This window comes from Stigmatopora argus, chromosome 20 (genome assembly GCF_051989625.1).
Source record: "Stigmatopora argus isolate UIUO_Sarg chromosome 20, RoL_Sarg_1.0, whole genome shotgun sequence".
Taxonomy (NCBI): domain Eukaryota; kingdom Metazoa; phylum Chordata; class Actinopteri; order Syngnathiformes; family Syngnathidae; genus Stigmatopora; species Stigmatopora argus.
Window position 1 is genome coordinate 10,216,648 of NC_135406.1, and position 13,973 is coordinate 10,230,620.

The following is a 13,973-nucleotide window of genomic DNA, read 5'->3' on the forward strand; positions in this document are numbered from 1 at the left end:
GACGTGTTTCAAAAAAACAATTCGTGTTTTATCAAATTCCGATCTTGTGAAAATGATGCGATGAGGCCCGATGTCTGATCCATTCCGATCGGATTTTTGTTCAGGAGGCATACCTCGGAAGAATATGAGAAAAGGTAACTTTTACAGAATTAATAATTTTCAAGAACAACTTTTCACAGCAATGGCGGGGTAGTTTGCTTCTACAAAAAAAGAACTGATGTGAGTAGCAGAGAATGGTTTCGATCGCTTGACCTCTGGGTTATGGGCCCAGCACACTTCCGCTGCGCCACTCTGCTTCGTATCACTTCACATTTCACAAGCTCACTCACAAAACTAATCAATCAAATCGAAGCGGATATACTGAGGGCACGTGGGTATTCCCACCTGCTGACGGAGCTCTTGAGGACCACCAGCGCAAGAACCTCGGCTGGGGACTGGCATAGCCTTGGTTAGTCCTGCTATTCACAAAGTCATCCATTATGCATTTACAAATTTCCATTTTGAGCCCCACACACATTGGATGGGTTTTTCACCGAGCACAGTGCTCTGTGGGCGGACAGGGGTGACACATGCCCCGCTGGAATCCTGAGCACCATAATTTTTTTCTAAGCGTGAGCACCACACACATCGGCAGCGTTTTTTCCCGAGCGTAACCAAGGACACATGAGCGGATTGGGTTGGCTGATGCCCCGCTGAAATCCCGAGCTCCATAAATTTTTCAAAGTATGAGCACCACACACATCAACGGTGTGTTTCCCCAGTGCCTATCCGATATTTGATGTCGCAAATACAAATACTAGTATTTGTATTTAATCATTAAACGCTGTTTTCGGCTGGATTTGACCAAATTTGAGAGCATTTTGAGCCGTTTGTCGAATGGCTCTGTTCTTAAAATGGCCGACAAGCGACGACGTCAAACTCTATTGCCTCACAACGCGCATCGGACATCTAGTCTGTATACACGAAGAATATGTGAATTTCCTTTGTCTTCTTTTAAATAAAATACTAGTATAAAAACAATATTGTACATACAAATACTAGTATTTGTGTTTAATCATTAAACGCTGTTTTAAGATGGATTTTGAAACATTTCTGGAGCTGCAGAAATTCAGCGGGGCGTCGTCCAACCCAGTCCGCTCACGGCGCACTATTCTCGGATAGGCTCTGGAGGAACCCCCGCCGATTTTTAAAGTGCTCAAACTCGGGAAATATATGGAGCTCGATAATGAAACTCAGCATGTGTGATTAAAATCCGCCCACGAAGCACTGTTCCCGGGGAGAAACCCCTCCGATGACCGTAGGGATATGATTTACCTACTCGGAGGGCCGGATTAAAAATCCTAACGGGCTGTATATGGCCCGCGGGCTGATCTTGCAAAACATGCACACACACGATCCGGGGGCGGGGCGAGCGCGCCGGCGAAACCTCCGCTAGGCCGAAGTTCCGTTCGGTGGAACGTCCATTCGGCGACCTGTCCGTCTGTCAAACGTCTGTCGGCGAAACGTCTTTAGGCGAATCATCCGGCCACGTTTCTAATGGGTTTCAGGTTTATGAAAGCTGATCGCACTCACCTTGAAAATAAAATAAAATAAAGTCCTGGCCGTTTTTCAAATTAATTCATCTTTGGTGTTGTTTTTTTGAAGTATTTTTTTCTTCTTTGTTTTTCAAATTAATTTATTGTCTGAGGGTGTTTTTCTTTGATTTTCAAAATGTATTTTTGGCGTTATGTTTTTGAATTATTTTTTTCTTGTTTGTTTTTCGTTTTTATTTATTTTTTCCTCAGTAAAAAAATACATTCAAAAATCGAGCAAACAGCAGTTATCAACATATTTGGAAGTCTCGCGTGTACTGCGTCCCCCAAATTCTAGACAGGAGGACCCGTGCTCACGTACACACCTACCTCCATTCAGGACAATCAAGTTTTATCCAGATATGCGGCAAAGAGAGTGCGAGACAGCTCAGTCATCAAGTCACTTTAATGACAAGTACGCTTCTAAGTTTCCTCTCGTATAGAATTTGAAAGCCCTCTTCTTGGCCAGTCTGTAGTCAAACATTCATTTGGAAGGAAAACTTAAAGCATCACACAACAAACCCACACAGACGCAAAGACCTTTTCAAACATTCAGTAAGACAGCAACTTTTTTGCTCAGTTTGTTGCCAATGTTTTATTCCTAAGGACAGGAATATCTTTTCTCACATTTAGATGTAATTTTCGATTTTTTTCACTTTTTTTTACCTGTCTTGTTCAGTTGTTTTTTTAACTGGTGGTACTACATTTTCTTTTTGTTGAGAACATGCTCTCAAAGTGTATGGAACCAGAATGCAATTAATCACTTGTTGTTGTTAATATTTGAAATAGATGACAAAAAGAAAAATGGACTAAATGTAATGAAATAAAAATGAATTTTCCTATTTGACTATTTTCTGTTCCTTTTTCACAATGAATTTTAGGCCTTACCTGACATGTTTCGCGGTATCACTTCCGCCTTCATGAGAATGTCAGGGCATTTCAAAAAACAATGGGTTTTTTATCAAATTCCGAACTTGTGAAAATAATGTGATCAGGCCCGATTTCCGATCTGATTTTTGATCAGTAGGCATCCCTCAGAAGAAAATGAGAAAAGATAAGTTTTACAGAATTAATAATTTTCAAGAACATTTTTTGACAGCAATGGTAACACTTGGAAGTGGGGTAGTTTGCTTCTACAAAAAAGAACTGATGTCAGTAGCAGAGAATTGTTTCAATCCATTGACCTCTGGGTTATGGGCACAGCACACTTCTGCTGCGCCACTCTGCTTCCTCTGACACATCACTTCACACTTCGCAAGGTAACTCACAAAACTAATCGATCAAATCGAAGCAGATATACTGAGAGCACGTGGGTATTCCTACCTGCTGACAGAGCTCCTGAGGGCCACCAGCGCAAGAACCTCGGTCTCGCCCGGGGACTGGCATACCCTTGGTTAGTCCTGCTATTCACAGAGTCATCCATTATGCATTTAAAAATTTCCATTCCAATGAAAAACGCTGTACGAGGGATTCGGTACTGGGATTTACAAGACAAGATACCATGTTAAATGTAAACTTGCACTTTAGCTAATAATACCCCACCAATGAGTCACTACCTTATCGTGGTGGTGGGGTTTGTGTGTCCCGGTGGTGGGGTTTGTCAGTCCCAGTGACCCTTGGAGCCATGTTGTCCAGAGCCTTGCACCCCTGGTAGGGTTATCCATGGCAAACTGGTCTGATGCGAGGGATCAGACGAAGAATGGCTCAGAAGACCTTTTATGATGAGCAACATTATTGGACGACATCTTCCCTCACCCGGACGCGGGTCACCGGGGCCCCACTCTGGAGCTAGGCCCGGAGGAGGGGAGCGATGGCGAGCGCCTGGTAGCCGGGCCTAGACCCATGGGGCCCGGCCGGGCACAGCCCGGAGAGGCGACGTGGGTTCCCCCTCACATGAGCTAACCACCTGTGAGAGGGGCCAAAGAAGGTGATCCCCGGCTGCAGAAACTATCTCTTGGGGCGTAGAATGTCACCTCTCTGGTTGGGAAAGAGCCTGAGCGTGAGGTTGAGAAATCCCGGTTCAACATATTTTGGCTCAGCACTACACAGCTTGCGTTCCGGTACCACCCCTCTCAAGGGGGGTTGGACACTTCCAGCATCCCTCCATCTTCGGGTGGGGGGACGGCACCTGCTTGTTGTTTGTGTGCATGAACCAAACAGCAGTCCAGAGTACCTTCCCCTTTTGGAGTCCTTGGAGGGGGTGCTGGAGAGTGCTCCTTATGGGGACTCCCTTGTTCTGCTGGGGGACTTCAATGCTGATGTGAGACCTCGAGGGAGTGATTGGGAAGAACAGCCCCCCTGATCGAAACCCGAGTGGTATTCTATTGTTGGATTTCTGCGCTCGTAGTGGATTGACAATAATGAACACCATGTTCACGCATAAGGGTGTCCATATGTGCACTTCGCATCAGGACACCCGCATGTCTTGGATACTCGGGTAGAGAGAGGGACGGAGCTGTCAACCGATCACAACCTGGTGGTGAGTTGGCTCCGATGTGGGGGCAGATGCCAGTGCAGCCCGGGAGACCTAAACGTTTCGGTCCCCTATTAGAAGCACTTTCAATTCCAACTCGCCGCTCCTCGCTCGACCTCGCCCGTCCGAGCTCCCCGCTCGACCTCCCCCGTCCAAGCTCCCCGCTCCCACTTGACTTCGCCCGTCCAAGCTCCCCACTCGACCTCGCCCATCCAAGCTCCCCCCTCGACCTCGCCCGTCCAAGCTCCCCGCATCTCCGTGCCGACTCGCCCGCCAGTCGCACCCGAGCCAAAGCCAGCACGTTGCTGTTTAGCTCAGTTAGTCAGAGTGTGGTGCTACAAATGCCTAGATTGTGGGTTCAACCCCCACATGGGCCATGACCTCTCCGTGATAGTTGAAATTGCCTAATACACCTCTTTTGCCCTAACATAACATAATGTCTTGTCTTGATGTTTCCTCAGTTTCTGTGATCTGGTAAATTCTCAGCTCCACAAGGCAGAAGACGCCACCTAGGATGTGAATCATCTCAGTGAGGAATACTTGAGGTTTGTACCCTCGTACAGGCCATAACCTCTCCGTTGTCATTTGAAATTGCCGGGTACAATTTCTTTTGCCGTAACATAACAGTTAGCGAGCTGACTTGTTGCATTTACGAGCATCACACAAAAATCATGGCCAATTTGCAAATGGCCCGCTAGCTCAGTAGGTCAGAGTGTGGTGCTTACAAGTCCAAGGTCGTGGGTTCAACCCCTGCACAGGTGGTGACCTCTTTGTAGTAGTTTAAATTGCCTAATACAACTTATTTTGCTATAACATGACTGTTGAGCTAGTTGACGTGTTGCATTTGCGTCATCACGCAAAAATCTGGGTTCTTCAACACATGGCCTGTTAGCTCAGTTGGTCAGAGTGTGGTGCTAATAACGCCAAGGTCGTGGGTTCAACCCCCACATGGGCCATGACCTCTCCATGGTAGTTGAAATTGCCTAATACAACAGCTTTTGCCCTAACATAACATAATGTCTTGTCTTGATGTTTCCTCAGTTTCTCTGATCTGGTAAATTCTCATCTCCACAAGGCAGAAGACGCCACCTAGGATGTGAATCATCTCAGTGAGGAATACTTGAGGTTTGTTCCCACCACATATCTGTCCTTCCCAAATTGATGTGAAATTAAATTTGTCTTCATACTCAAGCGGGCAGAACAGTGTTTCTCAACTTTGCTTAGCCTCCAATGAGGAAGCCTGTAGAAAATGATAATAGGATTACTCTTAATAGTCGTCACAAGTGCAAAAATCTCCAAATAAAGATGTAAAAACTCTTAAAATAGAATCAACAAATGCTGTAACAGAGTTGTCTATCTGTCTGGTACGTTGACTGAGCTACCTTGCTAATGCTAGTGGGTTAACGTTCTGAACCTTAGCTTTTCATGCTAATTGCTAGCATGCGCGAATATGAGTTTAGACACAGTTGTCGTATGTTCTATCAATATTAGAATATAATAACACATCACAAAATATTTATAGTTTAGGATTGTGGTCACATTTTTCACTCTTTCATGGATATCTTTTTAACTTTATGCTAAAAGCTAAGCTAACCACAAGTGACATAGAACCCTTCTTGAGAGAGTAATTACTTGCCCAAGACGCTAAACAAAAAGTGCATAACCTGATGACAACACTTTTTTTCACACTTGAATCTAACTTTTACAAATGGAAGTATAGTTCTATAACCATAAAGAGACAATTCAATCTTAAATGGCCATCCAGAATAATTTATCGCATTTCCCTTCCCAGTGCGTGTATGAGACCAACGAAAACAGCGACAAAGTGGTACTCGGGAAAGGCACGTACGGGGTGGTGTATGCCGGCAGGGACGTTAGCAGCCATCAAGAAGATTCCAGAAAAGGACAGCACGTGAGTGGATTGTTTGTCCTTCCACTTGACAGCCACTAACAAACACTCATTGACAAATATTCCCAGCCACTCCACAAGGAAATCTGCCTGCACAAGCGACTGAAGCACCGGAACATCGTCCAGTATCTGTGCTCCCTCAGCGAGGACTCTTTCATCAAGATCTTCATGGAAGAAGTCCCAGGAGGTTTGTAGACAAAGCAGTGTTGATGAATAAATCCCAAATACTGTATTTTCACAACTATAAAATGCACCTTGTGATAGGTTGCAGTCTCATTTGACGGTATATTTTCAGTTTTTTGTCAATACATTGGACGCCTCATCCGATAGAGCACTAGCATGACACTAGGCTCGCGTATGTTATGCTAGCCGCTAGCGTATGTTATGCTATCCGCTAGCGTACCTATGTTATGCTATCTGCTAGCGTGCCTATGTCATGCTATTCGCTAGAGTACCTATATTATGCTAGCCTCTAGCGTACCTATGTTTTGCTAGTCGCTAGCATACCTGTTAAGCTAGCCGCTAGCGTATGTTAAGCTAGCCGCTAGCATATGTTATGCTAGCCACTAGCGTATTTATGCTAGCCGCTAGCGTACCTATGTTTTGCTATCTGCTAGCGTACCTGTTATGCTGATCGCTAGAGTACCTATGTTATGCTAGCCTCTAACGTACCTATGTTATGCTAGCCACTAGCGTATTTATGCTAGCCGCTAGCGTACCTATTTTTTGCTATCTGCTAGCGTACCTGTTATGCTAGCCACTAGTGTATGTTATGCTATCCGCTAGCATACATATGTTATGCTATCCGCTAGAGTACCTATGTTATGCTATCCGCTAGCATGCCTATGTTATGCTATTCGCTAGAGTACCTATGTTATGCTAGCCTCTAGCGTACCTATGTTTTGCTAGCCACTAGCGTACCTGTTAAGATAGCCGCTAGTGTATGTTAAGCTAGCCTCTAGCGTATGTTATGCTAGTCACTAGCGTATGTTATGCTAGCCGTTAGCGTACCTATGTTTTGCTATCTGTTAGCATACCTGTTATGTATTCGGATTTTCTGTTTTACCAATTGGGAAAAACAACTGCAATCTCTCACTATCAATCATGAGTACTGAAAATGCAAATTTGAACTAAATAAATCATACTGGAAAAAGAAAAATTGCTCCAGCGTCTATAACCCAGGAGACTTTTTAAACAATTTCCAAAATGGGCCTTAATATGTGACTCAAAGTCATGTTTTGGTATACATTTCTGCAATATTGAGTACTTACTTGTGAGTACTAAGTGTCTTTCTCAAACTGATGAATTTATTGAATCCATATTGGCAGATTTACAAATAACACCTAGATAACTAATAACACACAAAAACGAAAATTCGCTTTAAAAAAATAGACAATTTTTTGAAATAAAATAAATACACAAAAATTGACTAAACACCTCGTTGGCTGAGTACCAAGAGGAATTAGCCTGGGTTTTATTCTTTATTTCTCTTTATATTACTTTAGCTTGCAACTTTCTGGCTGAGCTTGTCTCGTGCTGCCTTTCTCTTACCGAGAGCGCTTCTTCTGCTGCACGAATCTTCCCATTTAGCAAACGTACGCTCGCTCAAGCGCCACTGCGCCCACTACAGGAGGTATGGTGAAACTGACATTAAAATACACAAAAAAAATACAGTGAAACTAAAATGTGGCAGTTACATATCAATTGCCAGATCAGTTTAGTTCCATGCCAATCAAAACCGTTTGGATAAATATAAAAGTGTAATAGAACTACAAAATGAACCCAAAGTCAGTTCTGGTGAAGTTGTTAACTGCGCAAGGAAAAGGAGTTCTCCCCTTTGTGGATTCTCATGTTCTTAAATTTTGACCACAAAATGAGCAGGAAAATGGTTTTTCACCAGTGTGGGTCCTTGTGTGGATGATTAAGTCCTGCTTTCGAAAGAAAGCGTGACCACAATTTGAGCAGGAAAATGTTTTTCCACCAGTGTGGGTTCTTGTGTGGCTTTTTAAGTTTGCTTTCTGTGTGAATGTTTTAGCACAAACTGAGCACAAAACGGTTTCTGCCCAATGTGGGTTGCCATATGTCTTTTCAAAGTAAACATTCTACCAAAGGTTTTGTCCGATCCACTATGAACATTCACAAGGTCGAAACACAAGTAAAGCACGCCGAGACAGATGAGTGAGATTTTGAAGCTTCTGCAGAAGGAGAGTACGGAGGTGGTGGGTCCGACGACTCTACTTCTATAGAAAATATTTTACTTAGGGCAAGATTTCATGACATACAAATTCTCTATGACAAGGGACATACAAATTCCCTATTACAAAGATGCATCGGGACAGTGACACCGATGATGGTGGTGATACTGATGATGTTAAAGGCTACATATAAACATAAACAAAGGACATACCCTATTACAAAGATGCATGGTTTTGAAACCGATGGTTGTGATGTGGATGGAAGGTATCTATGACATGGGCATGACACGGATTGAAGGTGATGTCATAGATGTGAAACATTATTTGATTACTTTTCAAGATTATTTCACAGGTTTTCCCACACTGAGAACATTTGCAGAGTTTGCCGCCACTGGGATTTTTCTTGAGACCTTCATCGTCATCATTATCATAAAGCAAGTCGTCACTATCTGATGGAGGAGCAATAAAAGCTTCTTCTTGCCATCCTTCTGTTGAGTCGCTGCCGTGCAGAGGCTCCGCCCCTCTTCCGGCCACGCCTAGATCAACTTCACTCTTGAAAGGCTCAGCAGTTGACCAAGTGACATCTTGCTGCTCCTCCGTTTTGATTGAAAGTTGCTCTTAACTCTTTTGCTCTTTAATTTGGGGCCATGTTAAAGTGTTTGCAGGCTCCGCCCCTCCGCTGGCCACGCCAAGATCATCTTCTCTCTTCAAGGATGCACCAGTTGACCAGGTGACATCTAATTCCTCCTTTTTTATTTTAAGTTGCTCTTCTCTCTCTCTGTGTCTTGGGGGAACTCTGGCTCCTCTTCGATTTGAGGGGGCTCAACATACTCGTTGGCACCAGAAAACTCTGACACCTTCCCATCAGGACCAAGATATTTTCTGAAGCTTGCAAAGACCCCAAGATAAATTATATATTTTATAAACTGTCTACTATTCTATCTAGAGGTTCTTTATGTTAGACTGGGAATTTAGTCTTATACTTATATTGGCAGTGGTTAGGCTGGAATGAAAGGACTAATATCCTGGTCGCTATAGTAACGTAGCTAAACAGAAGAGGATGCCATACATTCGTGATGTTGTCAACATAGCACTACTGTAGTAGTCTCATCAATAGCCAAAGGGGTTTAAACGTTTTTTTTAAGTGTATTTCACTAAAAAAAGGACTATTGGTCAGTAAAGTAACCTCATAGGCCCTTAAAGTTTTTCCAAATCTTTTTTGAGCCTCTTCTTTGCAGATATTCTCTTGTATTTTTGAGATTTTAATTTATTTAGAATCCTTTTAGAAAAGAGTGAAGCATCAAATATATATTTTAATCATTTTTAATTAAAAAGGAAAAATGACAGCTATTCTTTTTTGTTGACAGAAAAAAATGGAAAAAGAGCCAACATTCAGTTTTATCGATTTATTTTATTTTTCTAAATCAATAATTTTGAAATATATTTTTGGATTGTAATGAGTGGAAAAAAAGCAGTTTTTAGAGTTCTTAAACAAAGGAAACATAATATTATATATTTATAATGTATATATATATATATATATATATATATATATATATATATATATATATATAATATTTAAGAACTCTAAAAACAGCTTTTTTTCTCCCACTTATTTCAATCCAAAAATATATTTCAAAATAATTGATTTTGAAAAATACATCGATATATATATATATATATATATATATATATATATATATATATATATATATATATATATATATATATATATATATATATATATATATTTCCTTTTTATGATTTCATATTTATACTGTTTAATTGTCTTGAAATCAAGCTTGTACCTTCTGTCGACTTGATAATTTTTAAATAAATCAATTGCAGCGCACAAAAAAGCCCTTTTATAACACATTGGGAGAACATATAAATATAAAAAGTGAACCCACCTTCTAGTCTGTGAAGAACAACTTTGGCATGCATTATTTTGCAAACGATCGAGTGTTCCTCGTGGAACACTCCCACACGGGAATTCTGATGGAGGCAGAGGTGGGAGACACCCTGAATCGGTGGCCAGCCGATCGCAGGGCACAAGGGCACGGACAACCATGCACACTCACACCCCTACTCAAACCCATACTCAAACCCACACAGGCCTAGGGAGAACATGCAAACTCTACACAGATGGAGATGATCTGGATTTGAACCCAGGACCCCAGAGCTGTGAGACCGACGCGCTAATCACTCGCACCACTGGGCCGCATACCTGATAATGTCTTCATTTACTTTTATATTTCTACACTTTTAAAATACAAAAAATCTCTGAATTCTTTAACAACATTGTTACACCGTGGATATGCAAAAAGGAGTCTCATAAAAAATCATTATGATTAAATCAAAGAGAGGTACTGTCGGCGACACAGTAGTGAGCAAACTCGACACTCCTATTAGTGTGTTTGGGACTCAGCTCTCTCACCAGTGGTTTTCTCATTTTAGTTTCCAGGTTAGTGAGAAGCCATTAGCACTCCAACTAAAGAAATATTAATATCTCATGAATTATTGGCAGTGGTGAGATTTGAACCCACACCTCCTGAGAGACTGGAGTCCAATTCCAGCGCCTTGGACCTCTCGGCCACACTACCTTGTTTAATGTAAACCTAAGGATTTTACAAAGGTAAAACAATCTCTTCCTGATCCGTGATGGTGCAGTGGTAAATTGTGAAATAACCTTAAAACCCTTATATTTGAATATTAAAATGTGTTATTTGTTGCTTGCAATAAGCTCAAACACATATGTAACATTTAAATGTTCTTAACATTACCTAACCTTTTCTCAAAATGCAGCTTTTCGATTTAGTGTCACGCTGTGGCATTTAGAGACCAAATTTAACATTATCGCCCTCCTCTGTCTAAAATCTGAATTGAGAACTTGGCAATGTGACGTAATGAGACAGTAGAGGGCGACAATGCTTTAGTATGTTGGCTGCCAACGACCGTAAAACCTCAAGAGGAAGAAGGGATGGCGGCGTTCATTTCTACATGGCAATGGATTTAACTTGCAAAGCGAAAACAGTTAATTACATTGTTTTTGATTTGTTTAGGTACAAATTTTCTTTGGACCTTGCCCAAACCGAAGTGAACAGTGTGCTCTATAGAATAAGTACAAAGATCACAATTTCCAAACGTCTCTTCCCTTAAAATCCAAATTCCCTGGAAAAATAAGTCTCATGAGTGAGTGCAAACTGACCAATCAATTTTCCATCAGGCTTAGTAGGAGCTATTTGTTAAAAAGGACTGGAACATGTGAAGAGCTGGACCGGGAGCCCACTGTGGAACCATGTGACCTGCACCCTTTACTGTCAGGAATGTTACATTTCCATACATTTCATACAAGAGGAAAATGAATACATTAATTTGAACAATTTGACAAATTAATATATAAAAGATTGTTTTCTTTCTAGAGGTGTGAAAATACAGTAACTTTATGTCTGAAATCAACGGTAAATTGTTTTTATCTTTTTGATGTTGAAGGGGATAACTGGTAGAAATGTAACTAGATTTTTATTTTTGCTTTACTTAGCTTATTTACATTAGAAAAGTCATTTTAATACATCTGCTTGCAACGGACTAAATGCTTTGCTCCTTAGTTAGACCAAACAACAGGATGGTCAAATCCTCTTGGACTGCTGGAATGTGGAGAAGAACCTTCGGCTCTACATGACCATTTGTTTTGAGAGCTAAAACTTCTATTGTAACTAGGGTCCTTTACTATTGACTTCTCACTCCTATTTTCCCACCCCTCCCTTGAGAGCTGAGACATCCATTGTTACTAGGGTCCTTGAAGCTAGTAAACAGGGAAAAGATGCGTGTAACGTGAGAATGAACCTAGACAGAGACGAATCGGTTCGATTCTCTCTTGCAAGAATATCACAGAGGATTGTCTTGTCTCTTTATTTGTGCGTGCATTTGGGAATGCCTATTGGTGAACCTGTCATACCACTACTAGGATACAAGGGTGAAGAGGTCATCCTGCCTTTAACTTCCCCGGTAGCCACCAAGTGCTACTCACAAACTCTCACTCATTCCTTCATCAAAGTGCCCTGTCAACTTGATGGGCCGGCACCTTCTTATCACGATGTGTCCTGTCCAGATGGACACATTCTTTTGCAGTCCCGATTATCGTCCTGAGTTCCATCTTCCACAACTCCAAGACTCTCCTCCAAGGCACCAACAAGCAACTTAAAGAGCTTCTCCTTAGTAGAGCTCTGTCCTGTAGCCAGATGTGGCCTTGAACACTTGCAACATTGTCATTATCTTCTATTTGCCGGTTCATAACAAATAGCTTACTGTATGAAGTAGGGAAAAATCCCATCCCTGTTCGGTTTCGGTTCCACCCTCTTGAGAGAATAAAGGTGAATGTAAGTTGTCTGTCTCGGCGCATTTGTGGACGACAGCCTTGCCTGTGTTTCACCTGTGCTCAGAATATTCTGTAATAAAAGCTTTGAAGTCACTGTTCATCGCCTCCATCCTGTATTTGGACATCCAACATCTTCCACATCCGAAATTAATCGAACCCGAGAAGGAAGACAGAGTGCTCTTCCTTCAACAGTTGTTCACCATCACTGCAAAGATGGTGCTACAGTAGTCTAATACGTGCTAGTTGCCAAACATGAAGTAGTAGGTGGGTGGTATTTTGCCCAGCAGAATTAAAAAGAACCAGTTTGTGGATCATTGAAAAAATAACTCTTATCTCATAATTCTGGATTATTTCTTCATTGTGAGTATATTGTTAAACTACATTAATGGAGGTACATTTGTGATTCTATTTGTGTAATTAATGTCTTATTATTCAATAAAAAGAAATCCCTCGGTCTAAATATTGCTGTGCATTCAAACAATTCATAACCTCACTATAATAAAAAAACTCTTCAATCGAAGAAAAAATGTGTTTGAATTCAAAATCATAGATGAGATTTAAAAAAATGCACTCAAGCACTATTTTTCACTGTTTAAAACTGATTTTTTTGATTGAGGTTGTGAAATATGAATTGTATTCTTATATTTAATCTTGCACACTTTTGCACTCTGATGTATTAGAAGTTACTAGAATAGAATTTATCTACACCTATTGGTTAAAATGTGCACTACACCATTTTGTCCTCCACCTCCTTCATTTGTATTAACGCCTCCCATTTTTATGACTTGTCTTATCTCTATTAAAAACACCGTTGAAGCAGGTTTTTGGCGGGAAATAGCTTGGAGAGGCCTGGAGAGTAGTCACATTCTCCGGCATCTGAGTTCTTGCTTGACCCCCGCCTCTGCAGACGCGGCCTTAAATTTCATTCTTTCTGTCTCAATGTGTGCTCTTGTGTTCGAGTTTATTTAAGTGTTGGCAAGTAGCCCCAACATTCTGGTGCCCGAAACCCGGGAAGATTCGCATCTTGATTTTGGATCGCGAAAAATCAATCCAAAAATCTGACGTCAGCTGTTTCCCCATTGAGGAGAAGGGTGATCGATTCTCCGCTGTCCAGAAGAAGGAAGCGAATCCATCCCACCGGACGCAGAGCGCACCTGAGCGGTAAGGCACTTTTAAAATTAATTTGTAGAATCCAACCCGTAAGGCCCCGTTTTCCTTCGAGGAAGGGAAATGCTTCATTCGTAAAAAAAAAGAAAAGTTGCATATACTCTTCTCTGTGTGTCGGAAAAGGCATCTTTCTGTGTGTCGGATTGATGTAAAAGTATATAGCAGGATTTTAAGGCTGTGTGTCGGCCTATCTGCCTAATCAGCAGACATAGGGGAGGTAGCGCCCCCCCGCCAAGGGACTTCGAGGGTTGTGTTAAAAATATAGAAGGAAAATATTGTT

The 13,973-nt window shown here is 41.6% G+C and overlaps 2 non-coding genes across 2 annotated transcripts; one reads left to right on the forward strand and one right to left on the reverse strand.

The window, feature by feature from the left end:
* Positions 1–4,926: 4,926 nt before the first annotated feature.
* Positions 4,927–5,000, forward strand: trnai-aau (transfer RNA isoleucine (anticodon AAU)). Its single transcript has one exon. It is a non-coding gene; the product is annotated as a tRNA-Ile (tRNA).
* A 5,669-nt stretch (positions 5,001–10,669) lies between these two features.
* Positions 10,670–10,751, reverse strand: trnap-ugg (transfer RNA proline (anticodon UGG)). The gene has a single exon. It is a non-coding gene; the product is annotated as a tRNA-Pro (tRNA).
* Positions 10,752–13,973: the final 3,222 nt, after the last annotated feature.